Source organism: Pinus tabuliformis, chromosome X, assembly GCF_031772625.1.
Source record: "Pinus tabuliformis cultivar Carrire ecotype Pingquan chromosome X, CPIR1, whole genome shotgun sequence".
Taxonomy (NCBI): domain Eukaryota; kingdom Viridiplantae; phylum Streptophyta; class Pinopsida; order Pinales; family Pinaceae; genus Pinus; species Pinus tabuliformis.
Window position 1 is genome coordinate 1,520,522,601 of NC_142308.1, and position 17,952 is coordinate 1,520,540,552.

At 35.5% G+C, this 17,952-nt stretch overlaps 1 pseudogene; it reads left to right on the plus strand.

The window, feature by feature from the left end:
• Positions 1-17,952, plus strand: part of LOC149145835 (bifunctional dTDP-4-dehydrorhamnose 3,5-epimerase/dTDP-4-dehydrorhamnose reductase pseudogene) — a 27,635-nt pseudogene continuing 9,683 nt past the window's right edge.

A 17,952-nucleotide genomic window follows, 5' to 3' on the forward strand; every position in this document is an offset into this window, starting at 1 on the left:
ATGCCTTCACGATGGAACATTCCCATGGATTCCAGTGAAAGAGAACGTCTGTTGGAGAGAGGTTTAATGATGACCGTCGTGCTCGGTTCAATGGGCGGTGTTTTACTGGCAATAGTCGTTGTCGATTTGCGGAGATATGGGCGTGTTGATAAGTTTATGTTGGCTTTAACTGCCTCTCTGATATTCTTTTTTAGCATGATGGTGAGGGCAATACTTAGCTATGTCACCTCTCTTGACTTCCGTTCTTGAAGACCAGTCTATGATATGCAGCCGAAGGCGTGCTTCACAATGTTAATTATCATATTACATGTTTAATTAGAAAGGTTATCCGTCAGGACTACCATAGGATATCATTCCGGATGTACGGACGGTTGCTGAAAATTGTTTAACTGGACTCAGTATTTATCTTTACGTTATTATGTAAGACGTTAAGTTTCATATTATTAATCCTCTCTTTATGTCAATGTGAAAAAGGTTTCATCCCATTCATGTACTCTGGAAACTTCAAGTAATTAAGAATTTCTTATGTAGACTGAAATTTTCTTGTAATTAAGAATCTTTATCATTGCATCCGTGTGTTATTATGCAGTTTCCATATAATTCGCCAGATTTGGAAACTTAGCTCGTGCTCTGTTAATTAGGGATCAATGACTTTCGTGATAGGTATATTGTAATCAGGGTCTCGCTAATCTTTGGTTTTTCCTTTGTGTTAAGTTATGCGAGGATCGCAAGAAACATTACTGTTATGCTAATTATATTGTATCAACAAGTCTTGAGGTGGGAACCGACGTAACCGACGTACTCATTAATTAAACTATTATGCTCTGAAATCGTATTATGTAAGTGATAATTTGCATTCTATGCTCTTAGTACGATAATGGCATAAAACTTTGGTTTAAATTTTTGGATAACTGTTGTTATCTTTTGATAATGTAAGGATCATTTCGCCTTTCTATGGGCTTTACTCTCCCACCAAGTGTAGCAGAAGATCTTTTGAGTTCGAGTTCATGGCAGTGATTAGCTGCTGACAGATATATGGAAGTCATGTGTCTTGTTTTTTAATTGGTCAAGTATATCTCATCATTTGCAACAAGGACCAGGGACAAAAGTATGAAGTACCATTGAGAGTTGCATGATGTCACATAGATTTTCACAATGAATACGTTCACCAGGCACATCTGACATGATTGGTTTGAAAAATTATGGTCAAACAAAGCCTTAAAAATAAACACGTTACCTCATTTGGAATCTCTCTCGGAGTATGACAAACAAAAGGAAAATATTTAACGTAAAATTGTCGTGCTCGATGAAATCGAAAGCATCATTTAGTCCAAAAGGAGAGATAGAGATCCCTTTATCAATTGAAAGAACGATTTCAATAAAGGCTTACTATCAATCGCTGATATGTTTTAATTTATGAAGTAAATGTTGTATCCTTTTAATCCAAAGAGTCACATTCACGAAACTCGCTATAGTTTTATAAATATATCCCTTCTATAAAATTGAAAATTTGCATTTAATGATTTCATTATATTTATTATATCATTATAATAGTTTATTATATTTACATGTTCATCTTATTATTCTAGTTTCTGTATAATTTATTATTTGTTTAGATAAAGATCCATTTTAATGAGGGATTAGCCATGGTTTTTAATGATTATTTTAGATATAATTTTTATTTTGAAATCTAAAATTTAAAATAAAGTTTTCTATATATCTAGAGAGTTTTAATCTCTCTCAGCTTTGGAGAAATGAGGCTAATATTTATCTATATTAGTTTTATATATCTACAATGTAATTTTTCAGTGTTTAAATCACATTTTTAAAGACATAAATAGATTCAATTTCTCTAACACATTTCTGGACATTTCTATTATATAGAATACATAGCTTAAGTTTGTAATTCCAACAAACATTTATTGGATTTTAAGAAAAAATTACCTAAAACCATACCATGAAAAAGACTAGAATGTAGAATTATGGAACTCAAGGAATTAAATTTTTGCACTTGCTTTATATAATATATTCATTATTCTTTTTACTCATATATTTATTTGACATTCAAATATTTTATTTATAAATTACATTATCTATATTAAAATATTTTTTATTATTAATACATTTTTAAATACTAAACATTAAATATTGGAATATTTTATTTACTAACCTTAATTTTTTTATTACTAATAATATTTTTAAATGCAACATTGAAATTTATATTAAAATCTAATGAAATACATATCCCCTAAAATACATATTCCCCTCTGGTTACTAATATTGTAAGGTAATTAATTTTTTTACTTTTAATTACTTGTTTTTTCAATCATTAACATATTTTATTATATTTATCATTAAAATAATTTTAATGTTCAAGTCATAACGCATTTAACTCATGTCAAATTTTATTGGTTGGTATCTCAAGCTTTCTTAGAGAGATAATCTCTGGTTTCATTGATTAGCCTAGCTTACTATCTAGTTGCCTTTGGTTTTCTATGATTAACCTAGGTTATAATTATTGAAATGAGGAAAAATCTATGCGGAACTGGTTTTTCAATTAAGTTGGAATGGTGTAGAAAGCTAATTGCTCTATTCTATTTATCATGTTTAGCTCTATATACCTTCCTTAATTCAATCTCTCGTAAAACAATTATGACTCTATGAAAGCCAATCTCATGGGTAAACTCTTATTCTCGTCTTTGGTGATTTCTAGCTCTATTAACTTCAACCTCATAATTACAATTATGATTACAATTTCCTTGTCTACCTTCATAATTGCAATTTCCCCTTGGCATATACGATTTCCCGTCGCCTCATTAGAATGTACCATGCAAACATTGAAGATATACTCGTGGGATAATTTGGAATTCCTTGTTTCGTCACATGCTAATGGGGTTGTAGCCTACCTTGGCTATTAAGTCAAAACCTACAAACATGTTTTCTAGATGCAAATATCTTGCCCCCTAAAGTAGCCGAATAATGATTGCTAGAGGTAGTAAAATCGTTTCCAAGTACACTTGCCATACCCAAACACATCAATAAATGGCTGAAGCCCACACATATGGTGGGAGGGTAGTAGAGGATTTCTGCAATCAATTCTCAGCTAGTACAAATGGTGAAATTAGAAACAACTAAGAAAATAAAATGGAATGTTTCTAAAATGGGTATACGTCGAGTTTGAAGGTGGAATGTTTATAAAATGGGTATACATGGAGTTTGAAGGTGGTATCCTTGATGATGGATACTATAGAACAAAAAATTACTAAAATTTTCAAGTTGATAGAGTTAGATTGGCTCATAAAGCCTTCATCACATAGATAATAGAGGAGGGAAGGGGCTAGTATCGGGATATCATAGGTTACATGTTAGTGGAAAAAAAATTGACACCTTTTTTGCAGTGATTTTCAATATGAAGATTACTATGTGTAGATGTATACGGAATCAAAGATATTTTCAACATTTATTTATTATGTATAGTTATTTAAATGATTAAATTAACAATAAGGTAGAATGATTAAGATCATTTCATATATTTGAATGGATTCGATCAAATACCATTTTTTAAGATGGATTAACCACACAAAAAAGTCCAATGGTATTGATAAATAGAATTACTTTTATAAATGAAAAGGCAAAAAAGGTGAAGGAAATAGAAAATATGCCCAAAACCCCCTAAGGGATTCCTCAAATTTAGGTATACTCCTAGAGGTGAGTCCCTAGTTGTTATATCTATAAAAGTATAATAGTGCCCACTAATATATGTAAAAATTGTCACCAAGATCAATTGAGCATAGTAGATCATGTTTTTGGCCCCAGTGTGACCTCATGCATCACCTTTCATTAGAAAGGCTTCCCATGAAACATGCAATGATAAGTGGATTTTTCTTCCCTACCATGAGATGTTAAGTTTGTTTTTGTCATCTTGGAGAAGTTAATCTCACTCCCATATTCCAATACCTATCCTAAGTTGCTCTTCATCTGGTACTAGTGAAAAAGAAAAGACACTTCGAATTTATTTTATTAAGCATTAATATTTAAGGCTGTTGTTTACTTAAATAGATATGACGTGAAACTGAAATGATGTGAATAGGATATTGACACAACCCTAATGAAAACTATATGAAAATGCAAAATTTTATTTTTCTATTCAATAAAATCTAGCTATAGAAGTAAAGAGAGCCTTTTCATTTTCTAATGAAAATAACAACCTCACACAATCTCAATTATCGCTCTTGTGAAATTCGCTAATATTATAGTAAAACAAAGCCAAAAGAAATCCAAGAAAATCATTGAAAATATCTCAAGAGAGAGACCAAGCAAGAACACCAAGTACTCAAAATATCAAACTTGGGTTTGCAAAACAGGATATCACTAAAAAGTAATCAAAAGAAAGTTGGTAAATAAGAAAAAAAAGTGCAAAACAAGTATCACAACTATAGTTCAATGAATAGCGAAAGAAAACCTAAATAATGATCTACAATGGTCAACTAATTAAAGGAAAAGATGAGAAAGGAATGGAAACCAAATAGAATTGTTTAAATATGATAAGATGAATAGATCTAAAACACTGAACCAAACCTCTTGAGTCCACATTTACACAACCACAATAGATCAAAATCAGGAAGACAACTAAAATAAAACAAAATCGAGCAAAACTCTTCAACGAAATAGTTTTAATGGGAAGTGGCATCCAGCGATGTTATTTACCAATGATATCTACCCATGGTATTGTAACTTAGTATGGGTATAAATAATGGGCCTCACTTTGTAAAAGGAGAGATTGGTCCATCATAATTTAGTTGTCACTATTTGCTTTATTTTAATATAAAAATTCTTTTTTTGTTTTCTTTGTTTCTAGGTATTCAATTTTTTCAGACATTGGCACACCCCACATCTTGATAAGTGTTATTCAATAAACTATTTGTTGGTAGCCATTATGTCTCACCCTCAACCATGATGCCATATCAAGTAAAGGATACAACAAAATTGCTTCTCACTCAGATGCACAATGGGTTCTGGTGTTTAATGTTGTTTGAACCTCCCTTTTCAAAGATAATTGCCAAAAAACCCTAGCTTTCTATGCCTACATTTCATAACTTCGAGTCCTTCAAGACTAGAGATATGCATGGGTAAAAAAACCACATTCCGCTCTCTTATCAATGGTTTCCTCAAAAGCTTAGGGTCTTTATTAAGGACAAATCCATCTTCTTGGTGGGAAAAACAATCCACTTGAGAGTTGCAAGCTCATTCCACCCTACCCCCTCCACATTCACCTTCATCAATGGTGGCTTTTGCTAAGGACAGGATGGGAAGTAATTTTAGTTTTGCAATATATGGGTGCATGGGTTAGATCAGGGGAGATATTGGGAAGTTATGAAGCATATGGAATCACCTTTGATTTTGTAAAGGGGAACCTAGAAAAATGATCTCAGCTTCAGGAAGATGTTGAATCTCTGAAGGCACATGATTTCAATGTTGCAAGTGTCACTAGGTACCCAAATGTTGCTTGTGCAAGTCTCAACCTAGCCAATATTTTCAATCATCACAACCTCATTCACATTAATTATTCCATAAATTGAATTTTCAAGTATGAAAAGAAGCACTCATTAGGTAATGGCAACAGATTCAAGGAAGATGAAATGCCTAATTTCAAGGGATCTTTTTATTTTAAGATCTCTTGAACAAAATTGAAAATGTGTGCACTTTGCGAGTGCAGATACATTTCTTCATATCTATCGAACCCTCGCAGTTTGATTACTAAGATCTCCTTCTATGAAAATGTTTTCAACACTCCTAATTCCGTTACCATTCTTGACAAGATTCTACTAGTTTCGATAAAGATGGTGAAGAAAAACATAGCTGAAGTTTAGAATTTCACACACCCTCGAGCTGTTTGTAATATCCCTCCGTGGATGAAATGTTTTTTTTATGGAACAATGTCAGTAGGCATGGTGTGTAAAGGCCATGAATAACATTGATATGCTCATGTAAGTAAATAATTTTATTAATAAATAAATAGAAAAGGTTAGAAGCACTTTGGAATGAAACAGTGGAATAAGTACTGAAATTGTAATTTCAACTGTCGTGCAGCACTATTAAAACAATGACCATAAACTTTTTGCAAAACCGCCAGTACTCCCATCGCACCGCTTTTCACCGAGCTGTGGCTTTCCTCTGAAGGGAATTGATAATATCCATCGCTTGACATGTGGCTGGTAGTGTTACCAAAGTGGTTTTCATTGAAGTGTAATGTTCGTTTGACTTGACCGAGCGATATCCGTTCGATTGAAATCAAGGCTATCCACCGTTGATTGAAACTAAAACTGCATACATGCCTTCACATGGAGCTGACATTGCATGAAGTAAATTTTTTTTGACCACTAGCTCTGTCATAAAAGAAATTAATAGAATTTAATGTGATTGTTAGAACGTAGGTAAAATTTTAATTTTAATGTTTTTTATTCACGGGTGTATTGCATAGGAAATATGTATTGTTATTTTTGTTTTAGTTTTTTTGTTGAACCTGTAATGGACCACGCAGTAGTGTGAGTGAAAGTAAGAAGTTCGTTGAAACAAAAGAGAATGTGCATCAGCGTATATGTAATTGTTTTTGTTGTTAAGGAATGTAATGTGAAACTCGCAGCAACGCGAAAGAACAATTTTTTTTGTTGTCCGTTACATATATGAAATGCAAAATACACAGCAGTGAAAAAGTAATTTCTCTCTTTGTAATGCACAGCAGTGTAGAGATAGTTTTGGCAATTGAATATGAAATGTAATACGCCGCAGTGAATGAAAATCATTTTACACACAGCAGTGTGAAATGTACAAGCAGAGACAGAGCCTTTTATGAACAACATTGTTTTTATTTTCAGAAGAAAGAGAGTATTTGCTTTGTTGTAGAGATAGAGTAAATTTTAAAGAAGAGACAGTGAAGGTTTTGGAACTGCATTTAAAGCAGTCTCTGGTTGTAATCCCTCCAAGAGAGGAATATTTTTGTAACATCAGTTATTTTTAATGAATATAAGTGTTCTTTGTGCATGTGTAAATCTCTGTCTTCAGTAAACAATTTTTTTCTGGTTTCCTAGGTTAAAACAGAGCATTGTTCTCTGTTGCTTTTTGTTCTGGAATTAGAAGAAATTCCCAACATGGTATCAGAGCTTTTCCAGGCTCTTTAAAGGTGTTAAAGAAGCTGAAGGAAGTGTTTCTTGCTGCAGCAGCTTCTCCAGTAGAGTGAAGACTCAGTCAAAAATCCAAGGCATTTATCAAGATTTTTTTTGTGTTGAAGACAGTCAGTGATTTTAAACACGCAGTCAAGTACTTGGAGAGTGCAAGAATGGCTGGAGCCAGCACTAGCATGGGTATCTTTAATACTCAGCTCCCACAGTTTAATGGGAAAAACTATGACTATTGGGCAGTAACTATGAGAGCTTTGATTTCCTCACAAGACTTATGGGAATTTGTTGAGGATGGATTTGAAGAGCCAGTAGATGAAGATGAGTTGAATAACTTGACACAGGTAGAGAAAGATCTGTTGAAGAGCTATAAGAAGAAGGATTCTAAAACCCTCTTATTTTTGTATCAAGCAGTGCATGAGAGTGTGTTTCCAAGGATAGCAGCAGCAAAGACATCCAAATAAGCATGGAAAACTCTCAAGATAGCCTATCAAGGCATGGAGAAAGTGAAGACAGCAAAACTACAGTTGCTGAGGAGAGATTTTGAGAATCTATGCATGAAGGAGTTAGATAATTTTGACTCATTCTTCACACATGTGATTGGTCTAGTCACACATATAAGGTCTCATGGAAAGATTCTTGAAGAGAGGAGGATTGTGGATAAACTATTGAGGATCTTACCCTCAAAGTTAGATGTGATTGTCACCACCATAGAAGAGACAAAGGATCTCACAAACTTCATAGTTGATGAACTACATGGATAGCAGCAGCAAAGACATCCAAATAAGCATGGAAAACTCTCAAGATAGCCTATCAAGGCATGGAGAAAGTGAAGACAGCAAAACTACAGTTGCTGAGGAGAGATTTTGAGAATCTATGCATGAAGGAGTTAGATAATTTTGACTCATTCTTCACACATGTGATTGGTCTAGTCACACATATAAGGTCTCATGGAAAGATTCTTGAAGAGAGGAGGATTGTGGATAAACTATTGAGGATCTTACCCTCAAAGTTAGATGTGATTGTCACCACCATAGAAGAGACAAAGGATCTCACAAACTTCATAGTTGATGAACTACATGCATCACTGATAACACATGAGCAGAGATTGAGTAGAAATGAAAACTCATCTCTAGAGCATGCCTTCAAGACCAAGATGTCCTTTGGAAGAGGAAGAGGTCAAGGCAGAGGAAACAAGAGAGGAAGAGGTAGAAGCCAAAACAGAGGTGGAAGAAACAGTCCAAAAAATGCTTAAGGAGGAGGCAACAATCCAAATCAGAACCAAGGCCAAGGCAGCAGCCAACAAAGTTGACAACATCATGCTCAGGGACAAAGGTATGAAAAATCCAATGTCCAATGTTACTACTGTAAAAAATATGGGCATTATCCAAATGAATGTAGGAAGAAAAAACATGATATGAACAATAGAACTAGTGAAAATTTCACTAGAGAAAATATCAGCCAAAATAATTTGGTTTTTAGATTGTAATATGGCTAAAGAAAAGAGTGAAGATGTATGGTTCGTAGACTCTGGTTGCAGTAACGATATGGCAGAAAACATAGCCCTGCTTTCTATGCTAGATTAGAATGTGAAGTCACAAGTCACACTAGGGAATTATAATAAAGTTTCTGTTATGGGAAAAGGAGAAGCAAAAGTTTTAACAAAGAGGGGTGAAAAGAAAACCATAGCAGATGTTTATTATGTTCCTGGAATGACATGTAAGCTCTAAGTATTGAACAACTTGCTCAAAAGGGTTACAATGTTTTCTTTGTGAATGATGTGTGCACCATCATGGATAGAGCACCCAACAAACATTGTATTGTTGAAGTGAAGATGACATGGAACAGGATGTTCCCTTTTGGGATGAAAGCAGATTTTAAAAATAAAGAAATTGCAGCAGTGATACAAGAGGCTTTCCAAAGCGAACCAAAGGATGAAAATTGGTTGTGGCACTTGAGATTTGGACATCTCAACTTTGGAGGTCTTAATTTATTGAGTAGAAAAGGAGTGGTAAGAGGATTACCATTTATAGAGAAACCAGATAGCCTTTATGCATGTTGCATCTTGCGGAAACAACACAGAGAAACTTTTCCATCAGGGAAAAGCATAAGGGCAAAAGAACCCTTAGATATTGTCGACTCAGATTTATGTGGACCAATGCAAACTCCGTCACTTGCAGGCAGCCACTACATACTAACATTCATTGATGATCTTACAAGAAAAACTTGGGTTTATTTCCTGAAGAACAAAAGTGAAGTGTTTGAAAGATTTTGCAACTTCAAAGCACTTGTGGAAAACCAAAGCGGGCTGCATATCAAAGTTTTAAGAACTGATAGAGGAGGTGAATATATCTCCAAAGAATTTCTACGTTTTTGTAGAGAAAATGGAATTCATAAGCAGTTTACAGCTAGGTACAGTCCGCAGCAAAATGGAGTTGCCGAAAGGAAGAATAGGACAATCATGGATATGGCGAGGAGTATGTTAAAGGCAAAGAATTTTCCAAATGACTATTGGGTTGAAGCTATACACTGTGCAGCATACATTTTGAATAGATTCCCTACAAAAGCAGTCATGAACAAAGTGCCGGAAGAAGAATGGAGTGGGACAAAAGAAGGAGTCACCCACATGAAAGTTTTTGGATGTGTGGCTTATGCACACATTCCAGATCAGCTAAGGAAGAAGATGGAAAGAAAAGGGGAGAAATGTATTTTCATTGGATACAGTGAGGAATCCAAAGCTTACAGGTTGTATAACCCATCCACCAAGAAGCTTAATGTGACTAGATATGTTCAATTCTTTGAGGAGGAAGCTTGGGATGGAAGCATAGAAAAAACAGTGAATGTTAAAAAATCTTTGTCACATGATGAAGATGATGAGGAGATGGCTGAAATAGATCCCCAAATAGCAGCACCAACACAAGGACAGCAAGGGACACCCTTGAGGAGAAATGAACGTGCTTCTCCAAGCACACCACAAGGAAAAAATTCAAGTGCTTCTTCAAGCACTTGTACACCAAATGAAAGAGGTAAGAAGTTCAAAAGTTTAAGTGACATTTATGAACAAGAGTCAGCAAATGAAGGTATGAACTCTTTGTTTGCTTTATATTTTCATGTTAATTACCTTGTTCATTTCGAAGAGGCAATTAAGGATAAGAAATGGATAAAAGCTATGGATGAGGAAATGAATGCCATAGAAAGAAACAAGACATGGGATTTAGTTGAACTACCAAAGGGAAAGGAAGTCATTGGAGTTAACTGGGTCTACAAAACCAAGAGTAATGCTGAAGGCAAAATAGAAAGACACAAGGTTAGACTAGTTGTCAAAGGATATAAGCAGCAGTATGGGACAGACTATGATGAAATTGTTGTACCGGTTGCTAGAATGGAAAAAGCGAGAGCAGTGTTGTCCATAGCAGCACAAAACAAGTCGAAAGTTTATCAAATGGACGTGAAGTCAGCATTCCTAAATGTAGTGTTAATGGAACAGGTTTACATAGAACAACCTTCAGGCTATGAAAAGAAAGGCCAAGAGCACAAAGTGTGCAGATTGAAGAAAGCTCTTTATGGGCTAAAGCAAGCACCAAGAGCATGGTACAATAGGATAGATTCCTATCTACTGGAAAATGGATTTGAAAAATGTGAGGGAGAACCCACCCTCTACATCGAAGAAAAGGATGGTAAATTACTAATTGTTGTGTTATATGTTGATGATGTTATTTTCACAAGAAATCATGATTACCTTATTAAAAATTTCAAAACAGTCATGAAAGAAGAATTTGAAATGACTGACATGGGTTTGCTGAGATACTTCTTAAGAATAGAAGTAGAAAAAAATGAAAATGGGATTTTTATCTCATAGGGGAAATATATTAAGGAAGTGTTAGAAAGATTTAACATGCAGGAGAGCAAGGCAGCAATCACTCCCACGGTGATGGGATTAAAACTCAGCAAAGAGGACAACAACAAGGATTTTGATCCTAGTTTGCACAAGAGCATAGTTGGCAGCCTCATGTATTTGACTGCAACTAGGCCGGATATAATGTATGATATTAGTTTGATTTCCAGATTCATGGAGAGGACAAAAGAAGCACATTTGCAGGCAGCAAAAAGGATTCTGAGGTATGTTAAAGGTACCAAAAGGTTTGGAATTTTATATACTACTTCAGAATGTTCATATTTAGTTGGATACACTGATAGTGATTGGGCTGGAAGTGTAGATGATCAGAAAAGCACATCCGGTTATGTTTTCCACATGGGTTCAAGAGCCATTTCATGGGCTTCTAAAAAACAACCTATTGTAACATTGTCTACAACAGAGGCAGAATATGTGGCCGCTACAGCAGCAGCATGTCAAGAATTTTGGATGAGAAGGATGTTAAGGAGCTTATGCCAAGAGCAGGTAAAAGGAACTGTGATTTTTTGTGACAATAGCTCAGCTATTGCATTATCCAAGAATTCTATGTTTCATAAGAGAACGAAACACATCGACACAAAGTTTCATTACATCATGGAACTAGTAAACAGTGGAGAAATTGTTTTAAAACATTGCAAAACTCAGGAGCAGGTTGCAGAGATTCTGACCAAGCCATTGGGACAGAAAAGTTTTGAATCTTTGAGGAAATGTCTGGTTATGACTAATAACCCAGTAGTTGAAATTAAAGGGGAGTGTTGAAATTGCGATTTCAAGTGTCATGCAACACTATTAAAACAACGACCATAAACCTTTTGCAAAACCACCACTACTCCCATCGCACCACTTTTCACCGAGCGGTGGTTTTCCTCCGAAGGGTAGTGATAATATCCATCGCTTGACACGTGGCTGGCAGTTTTACCAAAGCGGTTTTCATCGGAGCGTAATGCTTGTTTGACTTGATCGAGTGATATTTGTTCGATTGAAATCAAGGTTGTCCATCGTCGATTGAAACTAAAGCTGCGTACAGGCCTGCATATGGAGCTGACATTGCATGAAGTAAATTTTGTTTGACCACCAGCTCTGTCATAAAAGAAATTAATAGAATTTAATTTGATTGGTAGAACGTCGGTAAAATTTCAATTTTAATGTTTTTTGTTCACAGTTGTATTGCATAGGAAATATGTATTGTTATTTTTTTTTTAGTTTTGTTGTTGAACCTCTAATGGAGCACGCAGCAGCATGAGTGAAAGTAAGAAGTTTGTTGCAAAAAAAGAGAGTGTGCAACAGCGTATATGTATTTTTTTGTTGTTGTTAAGGAATGTAATGTGAAACACGCAGCAGTGCGAAAGAAAAGTTTTTTTTTTGTTCATTGCATATATGAAATGCAAAATACATAGCAGTGAAAAGGTAATTTCTCTCTTTGCAATGCACAGTAGTGCAAAGATAGTTTTGGTTGTTCAATATGAAATGTAATACGCCGCAATCAATGAAAATCTTTTTACACACAGCAATGTGAAATGTACAAGCAAAGATAGAGCCTTTTATGAACAACAGTGTTTTTATTTTCAGAAGAAACAGAGTATTTGTTTTGTTGCAGAGACAGAGTAAATTTTAAAGAAGAGACAGTGAAGGTTTTGGAACTGCATTTGAAGCAGTCTCTGGTTGTAATCCCTCTGAGAGAGGAAGATTTTTGTAACAACAGTTATTTTTAATGAATACAAGTGTTCTTTGTGCATGTGTAAATCTCTGTCTTCAGTAAACAATGTTTTTTTGGTTTCCTGGGTTAAAACAGAACATTGTTCTCTATTCCTTTTTGTTCTGGAATTTGCAGAAATTCCCAACATGGTATCAGAGCTTGTCCAGGCTCTTTGAAGGTGTCAAAGAAGCTGAAGGAAGGGTTTCCTGCTGCAGCAGCTTCTCCAGCAGAGTGAAGACTCAGTCAAAAATCCAAGGTATTTCTCAAGATTTTTTTTGTGTTGAAGACGGTCAGTGATTTTAAACACAGAATCAAGTAGTTTGAAGAGTGCAAGAATGGTTGGAGCCAGCACTAGCATGGGTATCCTTAATACTCAGCTCCCACAGTTTAATGGGAAAAACTATGACTATTGGGAAATAACTATGAGAGCTTTGCTTGCCTCACAAGACTTATGGGAATTTGTTGAGGATGAATTTGAAGAGCCAACAGATGAAGATGAGCTTAATAACTTAACACAGGCAGAGAAAGATTTGTTGAAGAGCTATAAGAAGAAGGATTCTAAAGCCCTCTTATTTTTGTAACAAGAAGTGCATGAGAGTGTGTTTCCAAGGATAGCAGTAGCAAAGACATCCAAATAAGCATGCCAAACTCTCAAGATAGCCTATCAAGGCATGGAGAAAGTGAAGACAACAAGTTGCTGAGGAGAGATTTTGAGAATCTATTCATGAAGCAGTCAAATAATATTGACTCATTCTTCACACATGTGATTGGTTTGGTCACATAGATAAGGTCTCATGGAGAGATTCTTGAAGAGAGGAGGATTGTGGAGAAACTATTGAGGATCTTACCCTCAAAGTTCGATGTGATTGTCACCACCATAGAAGAGACAAAGGATCTCAAAAACTTCACAGTTGATGAAGTACATCCATCACTGATAACACATGAGCAGAGATTGAGTAGAAATGAAAACTCATCTCTAGAGGATGCCTTCAAGACCCAAATGTCCTTTGGAAGAGGGAGAGGTAGAAGCCAAAATAGAGGTGGAAGAAACAGTCCAGCAAATGCTCAAGGAAGAGGCAGCAATCCAAATCAGAACCAAGGCCAAGGCAGCAGCCAACAAAGTGGACAACGTCATGCTCAAGGACAAAGGTATGAAAAATCCAATGTCCAATGTTACTACTCTAAAAAATATGGGCATTATGCAAATGAATGTAGGAAGAAATAACATGATATGAAGAGTAGAACTAGTGAAAATTTCACTAGAGAAAATATCAGCCAAAATAATTTGTTTTTAGATTGTAATATGGCTGAAGAAAAGAGTGAAGATGTATGGTTCCTAGACTCCAGTTGCAGTAAACATATGATAGGAAACATAGCCCTGTTTTCTATGTTAGATCAGAATGTGAAGTCACAAGTCACACTAGGGACTGATAATAAAGTTTTTGTTATTGGAAAAGGAGAAGTAAAAGTTTTAACAAATAAAGGTGAAAAGAAAACCATAGCAGATGTTTAATATGTTCCTGGAATGAAATGTAACCTCTTAAGTATTGGACAGCTTGTTCAAAAGGGTTACAATGTTTTCTTTATGGATGATGTATGCACCATCATCGATAGAGCACCCAGCAAACGTTATATTGTTGAAGTGAAGATGACAAGGAACAAGATGTTCCCTCTCAGGATGAAAGCAGATTTGAAAAATAAAGAAATTGCAGTAGTGATACAAGAGGCTTTCCAAAGTGAACCAAAGGATGAAAATTGGTTGTGGCACTTGAGATTTGGAAATCTCAACTTTGGAGGTCTTAATTTGTTTAGTAGAAAAGGAATTGTAAGAGGATTACCATTGATAGAGAAACCAGAGAGCCTTTGTGAAGGTTGCATCCTAGGGAAACAACATAGAGAAAGTTTTCCATCAGGGAAAAGCATGAGGGCAAAATCACCCTTAGAGATTGTCCACTCAGATTTATGTGGACCGATGCAAACTCCATCACTTGCAGGCAACCACTACACACTAACATTCATTGATGATTTTACAAGAAAAACTTGGGTTTATTTCCTGAAAAACAAAAGTGAAGTGTTTGAAAGATTTTGCAATTTCAAAGCACTTATGGAAAACCAAAGCAGGTTGCATATCAAAGTTTTAAGAACTAATAGAGGAGGTGAGTATATCTCCAAAAAATTTCTACGTTTTTGTAGAGAAAATGGAATTCATAAGAAGTTTACAGCTAGGTACACTCCGCAGCAAAATGGAGTTGTCGAAAGGAAGAATAGGACAATCATGGATATGGCGAGGAGTATGATAAAGGCAAAGCATTTGCCAAATGATTTTTGGGATGAAGCTGTACAATGTGGAGCATACATTTTTAATAGATGCCCTACAAAAACAGTCATGAACAAAGTGCCGAAAGAAGCATGGGGTGGGACAAAGCAAGGAGTCACCCACATGAAAGTGTTTGGATGTGTGGCTTATCCACAAATTCTAGATCAGCTAAGGAAGAAGCTGGACAACAAAGGGGAGAAATGTATTTTCATTGGATATAGTGAGGAATTGAAAGCTTATAGGTTGTATAACCCATCCACCAAGAATCTTATTGTGAGTAGAGATGTTTAGTTCATTGAGGAGGAAGCTTGGGATGGAAGCATAGAGAAAATAGTGAATGTTAAAAACTCTTTGTCACATGATGAAGATGATGAGGAGATGGCTGAAATACATCCCCAAACAGCAGCACCAACACAAGGACAGCAAGGGACACCCTTGAGGAGAAATGAATATGCTTCTCCAAGCACACCACAAGGAGGGAATTCAAGTGCTTCTTCAAGCACTTTGTACACCAAATGAAAGAGGTAAGAAGTTCATAAATTTAAGTGACATTTATGAACAAGAGGCATCAAATGAAGGTATGAACTCTTTGTTTGCCTGATATTGTCATGTTGATGACCCTATTCATTTCGAAGAGGCAATTAAGGATAAGAAATGGATAGAATCTATGGATGAGAAAATCAATGTCATAGAAAGAAACAAGGCATGGGATTTAGTTGAACTACCAAAGGGAAAGGAAGTCATTGGAGTTAAATGGGTCTACAAGACCAAGAGTAATGATGAAGGAAAAATAGAAAGACACAAGGCTAGACTAGTTGTCAAAGGATATAAGCAGCAGTATGGGAGAGACTATGATGAAACTTTTGCATCCGGTTGCTAGAATGGAAACAGTGAGAGTAGTGCTATCCATAGTAGCACAAAACAAGTGGAAAGTTTATTAAATAGACGTGAAGTCAACATTCCTAAATGCAGTGTTAATGGAAGAGGTTTACATTGAACAACCTCCAAGCTATCAAAAGAAAGGCCAAGATCACAAAGTGTGCAGATTGAAGAAATCTCTTTATGGGCTAAAGCAAGCACCAATAGCATGGTACAGTAGGATAGATTCCTATCTACTAGAAAATAGATTTGAAAAATGTGAGGGAGAACCCACCCTCTGCATCGAAGAAAGGATGGTAAATTACTAATTGTTTTTTTATATGTTGATGATGTTATTTTCACAGGAAATGATGATTACCTTATTAAAAATTTCAAAACAGTCATGAAAGAAGAATTTGAAATGACTGACATGGGTTTGCTTAGATAATTCTTAGGAATAGAAGTACAACAAAATGAAAATGGGATTTTTATCTCACAGGGGAAATATATTAAGGAAGTGTTGGAAAGATTTAACATGCAGGAGAGCAAGGCAGCAATCACTCCCACAGTGATGGGATTAAAACTCGGCAAAGAGGACAACAACAAGGATTTTGATCCTAGTTTGTACAAGAGAATAGTTGGCAGCCTCATGTATTTGACTGCAACTAGGCCGGATAAATGTATGCTGTTTTTTTGATTTCCAGATTCATGGAGAGGCCAAAAGAAGCACATTGGCAGGCAGCAAAAAGGATTCTAAGGTATGTTAAAGATACTAAAACGTTTGTAATTTTATGTACTACTTCAGAATGTTCAAATTTAGTCAGATACACTGACAGTGATTGGGCTGGAAGTGTAGATGATTGGAAAAGCACATCCAGTTATGTTTTTCACATGGGTTCAGGAGCCGTTTCATGGGCTTCTAAAAAACAGCCTATTGTAGCATTGTCTACAGAAGAAGCAGAATATGTGGTAGCTACAGCAACACCATGTCAATTAGTTTGGATGAAAAGGATGTTAAGGAGCTTATGCCAAGAGCAGGTAAAAGGAACTGTGATTTTTTGTGACAATAGCTCAGCTATTGCATTATCCAAGAATTATGTGTTTCATAAGAGAACGAAACACATTGAAACAAAGTTTGATTACATCAGGGAATTGGTAAACAGTGGAGAAATTGTTTTAAAACATTGCAAAACTCTGGAGCAGGTTGCAGACATTCTGACCAAGCCATTGGGACAGAAAAGTTTTGAATCTTTGAGGAAATGTCTGGGTATGACTAATAACCTAGCAGTTGAAATTAAAGGGGAGTGTTGAAATTGTAATTTCAGCTGTCGTGCATCACTATTAAAACAATGACCATAAGCTTTTTGCAAAACCTCCAGTACTCCCATCACACCACTTTTCACCGAGCGGTGGCTTTCCTCCGAAGGGCAGTGATAATATCCATCGCTTGACACGCAGATGGTAGTTTTACCAAAGTGGTTTTCATCGGAGTGTAATGTTCATTTGACTTTACCGACCGATATCCATTCGATTGAAATCAAGGTTGTCCATCGTCAATTGAAACTAAAGATGCGTACAGGGCTGCACATGGAGCTGACATTGCGTGAAGTAAATTTTATTCGACCACCAGCTCTGTCATAAAAGAAATTAATAGAATTTAATGTGATTGGTAGAACGTAGGTAAAATTTTAATTTTAATGTTTTTTATTCACGGGTGTATTGCATAGGAAATATGTATTGTTATTTTTGTTTTAGTTTTGTTGTTGAACCTGTAATGGAGCACACAACAATATGAGTGAAAGTAAGAAGTTCGTTGAAACAAAAGAGAATGTGCAGCAGCATATATGTAATTTCTTTTGTTGTTAAGGAATGTAATGTGAAACTCGCAGCAACACGAAAGAAAAGTTTTTTTTGTTTTTTGTTGCATATATGAAATGAAAAATACACAGCAGTGAAAAAGTAATTTCTCTCTTTGTAATACACAGTACTGTAG